Source organism: Plecotus auritus, assembly GCF_963455305.1.
Source record: "Plecotus auritus genome assembly, chromosome: 5".
Taxonomy (NCBI): Eukaryota; Metazoa; Chordata; class Mammalia; order Chiroptera; family Vespertilionidae; genus Plecotus; species Plecotus auritus.
Window position 1 is genome coordinate 48,092,671 of NC_137776.1, and position 8,786 is coordinate 48,101,456.

The following is an 8,786-nucleotide window of genomic DNA, read 5'->3' on the forward strand; positions in this document are numbered from 1 at the left end:
CACCAGCTTCCCCACAATGCAGCAACTAAGGTGCTAAGCCCTTAAGCCCTGGCACTGCAAAGGCTCCTTCTGATTGGGTGTCCTTGTGTCGCACCAGCTGAATATCACCCCTTGCTTCCAAAAGTCACTTTCTTCCCAGGATATTTAGTAGATGATGTTTGAATAGCCCAGGGTTATCTACTTGATCCCAAATACGGATTGTGTTCAAGTTGAAATCTTAAACAATGTTAAATTTAAATAGAGCAATAAAATATGGAGTGCTACTGAATTGAATGATGCTGTGTAGAGGAAGGAAGGAATAAAGAAAAGCAAGGGTGAGAGACTTGTTCTGGAGTGAGCCGAGTGCCCATCACAGATGAAAAACAACCACACGGCCACCTTCTAGCCAGCTCCTGCCTAGGGTGCCGAACATACTTGAAGTTGAGCGTAACTCAAGGACTCAACAATAATCTCATTGACGATGGTCAGCTCTTCCTGACTGATTAACTGTAACAATAAAGTTTTTGTTTATCAGTTGTAATTTCCGTGGCACAGACATAAGTGAGAAGTCTGACTAAAGGGAGACGCTTCAGGATCTAGGACAGTGTCAGTCTCCTGGGCCAAAGGAACGAAAGAATCAAGAAACCTAAAAAGTATGAATTAAAGGCCCAGGGAGGGAGGTACATAGTTTAAATGAGAGAGAAAATCTGAGACAAGAAGACACTTGCCTGGAACCAAAGGAAGAGAGAGCTTGATAATAAAGGCGTGCTGACTATATAGGGCATGGTGTGTGTGTGTGTGTGTGTGTGTGTGTGTGTGTGTGTGTGTGTGTGTGTGTTGTGCATGCACATACGCACGCACGGGCACATGCACACATATGTATAAACAAACAACCATGGCATGTTCCCAAGAAGGCGGATGATTAGAAAACAAACGAAAAGGAGTACTTACAAACATGATGATCATATCATAGACCTACAAACTGGAAATTTTAAATAAAAAGGCAGTGAAAGCTATGAATAGAGTTATTTGCTCAGATGAGAGCTTTTGAATTTTTATATTTTTACCAATGTAATTTTCAAAAGAAAAATATTTCTATATCTCACCTTTGTAGGGGAGCTTTCAAGTAATTTTAAACTATTGGTCACCTGTGGAGAAGTCTGAGGAACTCATGTCATGCCTGATAGAATTTCCCTTTCCTGGGACCTACTTTAATCATTTTGGCATCAGTGTCACTGTTATGCTGACTTCATCATCACCAACAGCAGAGAATATCGTATTCACTGCTTTTCGTCAACATGGAAACTATTGGAACATCTCCATTCTCCTGCAGTTGTGCTCACCAACCATTTTCCATGTTCCCTGGAGCCCGTCAAAGAAAGGTCACGTATCAGAATGGTCAGCACGAGGTCTGTGGAACCTTGCTCAAATCCTGCCTCTGATGATAGCATCTACCCCCACAGCGTTCACTTGCCTCAGGATTAATAAAGTTAATGTGATCTGAAGCACTTTGGATGCTGTGTTAAAACCAGCACTTCACCTGTCTGCAGGCTTTCAAAATTTGGCTTTTACGTGTGATGCATTGACCCCGATATATACCTATACATATATCCTGTGAATTGGATATATAAACTTTTTCAAATAAGGATTCTACTATTCAATGGCAGATTTTTTTTTTGGGGGGGGGGTCTCTTTAAGTATTCAAGGGTTTTCCTTCCACATTGAACCTTAATGCCTTTGTTTTGACATTTTGTTTGTTCTAAGTCACAGCACATCTTCTGGGGCAAATCTGCCTTTGGCTGGGATCAGGAGAACCCAAATTGCCAGCTATTCCTTATTTTCACACCCAGAACTATCTTATTTATTTAATTTCCAGTTTTATTGAAATGTAATTGATATGTAGCATTGTAGAAGTATAAGGTATACAATATAACAATTTGATACTTGTGTATATAGCAAAATAATCGCCATAATAAGTTTAATTAGCACCCATCACCTCAAATAGTGTAATTTTTTTCTTGTGATGAGAATTTTTAAGATTTACTCTCCTGGCAATTTTCAAATATACAATATAGTATTGTTAATTACAGTCCCAGGTTGTGCATTACCTCCCCAGGACTAATTTATCTTATTAACTGGAGGTTTGAACCTTTTTACCACCTTTTCCCACCCTCACCCCCTGCCTCAGGTAACCACTAATGTTTTTCTGTTCCTATGAGCAATTTTTTCTAGATTTCTCATATAAGTGAGATCATATAGTATTTGTCTTTCTCTGTGTGACTTATTTCACTTAGCTTAATACCTTCAAGGTTTATCCATGATGTCACAAATGAAGGATTTCCTTTTTTATGACTGATAATTTCCCATTGTATGTACACCACATTATCTTTTTTTTTAAGGGAGGGAAGAGGGAGGAAAGAGGGAGAGAGATAGAAACATCCATGTGAGAGAGACAGATCAATTGGTTGCCTCCCGCACTCACCCTGACCCAGGCTGAGGATCAAACTTGCAAACCTACATGCCCTTAACTGGGAATCAAACCCCCAACTCTTTGGTCCATGGGCCAGCACTCTAACCACTGAGCAAAACCAGCCAGGTCTATGCTACATTATCCATTCATCCATCAAGACTCTTAGGTGGTTCACCCATACATATTTTAAAGTAAATTCACTTGATGTTTCTATTTCACTTACAGTGTGCTGAGGCTGAGAAGCCCCTGCACAGTAAAGGATGGTTTGTTTCAAGTGTACCCACGAAGCTCATTAAAATGTTGTAGAGTATTTCACATTGCCATCTTAGGTGGGATTCTTTTTTTCAAGTTTGTTTTGAGGGAATTTTTCTATGCCAGGAAGTCTCATTTTGCCAGCAAGCCAGAAATAAACTCAAACTGTAAGTGAATCGAGTTAAATTTAAAATTGAGCTCCCAAGGCTGAGGTGGAACCCTCACTTGGGAAATTTGGCTTTCTGTCCTCAACATCATCAGAAACAAACATGAAGCTATGTATATCTCATGCCACACACCATCCAGTCTTGAAAGGCCAAACTTGGAGATGTTTTAAAAATTAATTTTATTAACTTAAAGGAAATTTTTATTTGCTTTCTATAAAAATGTCTTCAGTAGGGAAAAAATGCAAGCTGATTCTGAGTTAGAAGTTAAAGTCATGATCTCTGGAGTCTCTCTATTCAAGGCAAACACTCGAGGAAGACAGCTTAGCCTCACCCACTTCCCATCTGAGTGACTGGAGCAAGTTCCTCTACTTCTCTAGGATTCAATTTTCTCATCTGTAAAATGGCCAGAATTCTTAACTCACATGATTGTTATAAGGATTAAATGAGATTATATATTATATATGATATAAGTAGCACAAGGTCTACTATTAAATATGTGCTGAATAAAATGATAGCTGAGAAAACGAAGTAGAAGAAAATATACTAGAAAATGAAATAAGAGAGGACTTCCGATAATAGGCATTAAACACAGGGAGACAGAATATGCAGATGAAGTCATCTGCACTCCACATTCGATTCATGTAAATAGTCAGGGTAAACCATTCCTTCCCATTATAGATTGGCAGAAAATCCCTGTTATATTGTAGTTTCTCAGTGCCTGAGGTTTGGGTGGAAGCAAGTTTATGCTTCACACTGGCTCTGGACCACTTCCATCTCTTACCAGTGTTCAGAGAAGCAACAATGGGTCCCAAACTCGGCATCACAAGTTCAGAAGGGAGAACCAGTTCAGAGGACTAGACAGCTAGGAGGCCTGGTGGAAGAAAGAGATGAAAGGTGAAAGACATTCCCAGACACATCCTTTTCTCCCTCATTTCACAATCTGTTCAGCCACCGGGGGAGTAAGTGCTAAGGATTACCCAAAATCACAGCCAACTTAAACATCACTGTTATTTTGTTTGAAGCTTTCTTATTGAATATATCTTACAGCTAATTTTTTTAAAATATATTTTTATTAATTTCAGAGAGGAAGGAAGAGGGCAAGAGAGAAACATCAATGATGAGAGAGAATCATTGATTGGCTGCCTCCTGCACACCCCCCACTGGGGATCAAGCCCACAATGCAGGCATGTGCCCCTAACTGGAATTGAACCTGGGACCCTTTATTCCACAGGTCAACGCTCTATCCACTGAGCCAAATGGGGTAGGACATCTTACAGCTAATTCTAAATAGCTTATACTACTTTAAATAAATTGGCATAGTCCTTAGGAGGACATAGGGTAATCAGACCTTCAACTTCAAAATCTCTTCCAAGTTTTTGAATCTGGAAAGCAAGGCATTGGCACATGAGTAAATACTGTATTTAACGAGTCACTTCTACTGGCACATTAACAAGACATTTGAAGGCAATGTAATAAATTTTGCCCTGTGCAGATACCATTATATAGAACAAACAACAAAGAAAGGGGAAAAAGAATGCAGAAATCTGAACCACCTAAGAGCTGAGAACGTTCCCATAACCGTGGCTTTGTGGTCCCAGATCACATGATCAAAAAAGTGAGGGGCCAAATGGCTCTGCATTGTGTAATGTATTTCAGGACATTCCCTCGTGGAGAAGGAGAAAAATGGGCTCACTGATACTTAGATGACATTTCCTTTCCAAAAACCTGTAGAAAGTCAGTGCAACTCCACAAGACAAAAGCCATTGTCCTAATTTTATATCTGGACACATTGAAGCAGGAACTCTTCGTAAGAGAGGATGTCAGTGTATCGGTGACCAAATTAAGACTCAGGATTTCCCCGCTTCTGATTTCATCCACAAGGCCACACCTTCGTACCTTTCTTCAGCCTTGGCCGACAGAGTCCACTGAGACCAAATTTCCTGCCTCCCAAACAAGGAAATGCAGCAGTTCATAGAGTGTGATCCTGATGGAAAAGTGTTCTCGGGCAGGAAAGAACACGGTCACGTTCCATCGCTTAGGATGAGCTGTTCAGACATCAGCACACGCTGCTGATCCCTCTGCTAATGGAGGAGGGAAAGCACAGAAGGCCACCCAGGGGATCTGCGCCCTACATAGCCCATCAAGCCAGGATGAAGTTTTCAGCCTTGGCCCCCCCTGGGAAAGAGTCTCCACCCCACTGCTCCAGAAGAAGTTTACTTTCCCCAAGCAGCCAACCCGCCCCGGGTTGCTGTTGGTTACAAGAAACCGTTGGGTAAACGCCACATTGGTTAAAAAGGAGGTAAGAGAGTGGGAGAGACAGTCAGCTCTTTGATTTTGAAGGGCTATTAGAATTTCCTCATTTACACTCTGCAAATAACCAAAATACATCTATTTCTCTGAGACGTTCTTTATGTGCTGACTAGTCAGCAGGCGATGTCTTTAGTGGTTATACACAGTTTCAATTTGTATTTTTAAAAATAATTCAAATTCAGGAAAAATAACTATGTGTATTTTTAAACTATATTCCAAAGTTTAAGTATTTTCAAATGTTACTTAAAAGGATGTGTGCATGTGTGTGTGTATATAGCATACATATCATAGCCATCAGCCACTTAGGATAAGTATCCAGAGGAGAGGAGCATTAAGTAGACATTCTATCCTCTGCCCAGCACTCCCCTCCCAGACTCTAACACTCTGCATACACATCCCTCCACTTCATATTGAGCGATACTGTGATTTGTCTGCTTACATGACTGTCTGCTACTACTCTGTTAGTTCCTTCAAAGCAGGGACCGTGCTTAATTCATCTCTGTATCCCTCATACCAATAACTAGTCTGGGAACATGGAAGCTACTAAAACTTGACTGACTACGGTACCTAACAGTTTTCACTAATCATCACTTTTAAGCCAGTAGACTTCTTTGAAGTTGGGGTTTTTTAAAGAATATGTGTCACCCTTGTATTACATGCTTAAAATGGAGCGTACCCAAAACCCCTGCATCAAGTCAGCCAATTAAAAGGAACCATTTTGAACTCACGGTCTTTGATGCTATAATCCTGCCAACAATTCAAAGACAGCTAGGAAAAAGTGAAAGTAAACTGTATAATCTGGAGCAGAAATTCTTAGCACAGGTTTTGGGGAAGCTGGATGGAGAGTGGAGAGGAGGAGGATGGATTGGAGAGGAGGGGCATGATGGCTGCAAACCCAGAAGTCCTTCGAGCAAAGAAAGCAGCGGCCTCCTAGGAGGGCTAAGTTCCCTGTATTGGAAAATGTATTTGTTTCACTCTGGTCTAATGTCCCAACATGCTCACAATGCTACCACCTTCAGTGTGTCTCACCCTTTAGTCACCAAAGAGAAGACATGGCGAAGTGGAGTAGGAAGATTCCGGTGATAGATTTCCCTTGTATTCCACCCCCTCCTCTAACCAATCCTCCCAAAAGCATTTAACTGAGTCAGTCTGCCCTCTCCCCATTTCAACTGCACATGCTTACATGGGAGGGAACTCAATGCCAGCGAGGCCTTCTCAGGAAAAGATTGCATTGAGTACCACCCAAGACATGACTGAGGCTTCTGAGCTTAAAGCAATACTATAGATGTGACTTTTTATTGCAATAAAAGTTAAAAGACTGAGGAAATAGGTCTCTGTTTGCATTTGCAGGTGGTTCAAAGCCACAACTTTAGTTTACAGAAAATTCTGGAGACATGGGTAATATGTGAAGGAGTATGGTTATAGCAATGAGATGATAGACCATGAGGTAAACGATGGGAAAAGGCATCCAACATGTGAGCCTCAGACTTTAATGCTTATAGACAATATTGTTTTATATACACATCAATTTCCTCTGTGATTTATTCAAGGTTAATAGTAAAATTGTCATCTAAGAGTTACACATTTGAAACCTGTGCAATTACTCTCAATCACGTATTCCATTTAATGGATCTCCCAATTGTTACTATTATTAAGCACTCAGTGCACACATAAAGGTTTCTCGGGAGTTTTCTTCTCCCATTTTTCCCCATTATTGGGTAAGGGGTTTGAGAAATACCTTGACATAATACTGATCTTTCTCCAAGGTCACAAGAAAGGGTCTGCGGTGAACTCAAGATGGCCCCAGATTATTTTGACATTCCACTCATTGAAAGGTGGGGTCTTTCCCTTACCCTTGAATCTCAACTGGACTTAGTCGCTTTTTGGTCAATAAAAATGAGCAGATGTGACATTGTGGGGCTTTCCCGGCTAAAGCATAAGGAGCCTTACAGCTTATTCCTGGGCCTCTCAGAACACTCATTCCTGGACCCTGTGCCTCCAGGTAAGAAGTCCACTTCCCATGGAGGAGCAACCATGAGACTCCATGGAGAGGGAGAGGTCTGCTGACCCCAGCCTTCCAGCCATCCACACCAAAGTGTTAGGGAAGGGACTGAGGTCATCTCAGACCCAACAAACCTACCCAGCCACCAGCTGGCTGCCACCAAGTAATCCCTGCAGACACTATGAGGAACAAAAGAATCAGCCAGCCAAGCCCTGCCTCCAGTTCAGACCCACAGAACTGTGGGATATTAATAGAGTGGTTGTTGTTTCAGCTACTAAGGGGTAGTGATGAAGCAATAGGTAACCAAAGCAGTTGTAATACAAAGTTCCCACGTGGGACAACTCTGATGGTGGCATCAGCTTCTACTCAGCTGGCCCACCCTCTGCATCTTTCCCAGTGGGAGCAAGTCCATAGTGCCAGGCCGTGGTTGGCAAAGCCACTGAGTCATGCTCTTGCAGAAGTGCCACCAGTTACAGTTGCTTAAAGGTGACTAGAAAGAGTTTGGTGGATGATGATTTCGTGGCTCCATGACGAATTACCAATCACTCAATAATAGGTCTAAAACACGTGTGAATAGGGTAGGTTTTATACACTTTTCCCCAGCATCTAGCATGGCGGGTAGGGGAAGAGCAAAAAGCAGCCTGTCTGGCATTCTGTGGTTGGTGATAGTGTCCACTGATCCACAGGGCGCTCGCTCCCTGACCCGCTTCGTCTTGAGTCTTTTATGGTCCCTAGTTACCATTAGTGTCACACATACCCAGCATCACAACAAATTTTTTAAATGGCACCACAGAGTGTCGGGTAAGCAGGAGGGCAAGTCGCAGAGTGTCACTCCAACACCGAGCCTCAGAATCCCAGCCCGAGGGAGGCTTTCTAAACACTTAACGACTCCCCCACCCAAGTCTCTCAGCCGCCCTCTTCATTAAAGGCTTTGGCTTTTTTTTTTTCCCCTCTCCAGCTCTCGTTTCATTCTGTGAAAAGGTTCACTGCCTTATGTGCCATGAGCAGACAAGCTTATCGAATGAACTGTAAATCTCATCAGTTTGGCCACGGAAACAATAGCTGGAGTTGTGTTCAGCTTCAGTGACTCCAACTGATTCTCAGTTTGGCTCATTTGTGCAGAACAGTTGGAGGTACAAAGCCAAGCCCATTAGTTGCCAGAGAGTGGTTCTAAGGGAGGAATGAGCCGTCGATCCCCAGGAGGTTTTCCATCCAAGCTCTCATGACAGAATGTTATTTATGACATAAGGTGTGTTATGTAACTCTCAAAGGCGTTACTCCATCTCCTTCCATTTCCTCAATATTCTGGATTTCTAAGGAGATCCTGGCAGTGCTTGCTGACATTGGAATCCGCTGGGGAAATGAGCAGAGAGTGTCTCCAAGTTCCTCTGGCCCCTAATAGTGATCAAAGTGTGGTGCTGAACCCCACCCGTGAGGTGTTAGGGTTTTTTGTTGTGTGTTTTTTTAATGTAGCTGTGCCCCAGATTACCTCTGAAAAAAATGGACTTAGTTTCAGCACCTAATTCAGTTCTATTTCTCATTTATACACTTTTACAGCAACACATCCATTTTCAATGTGAATTACACTTGAAAGATTGTGAAGTTC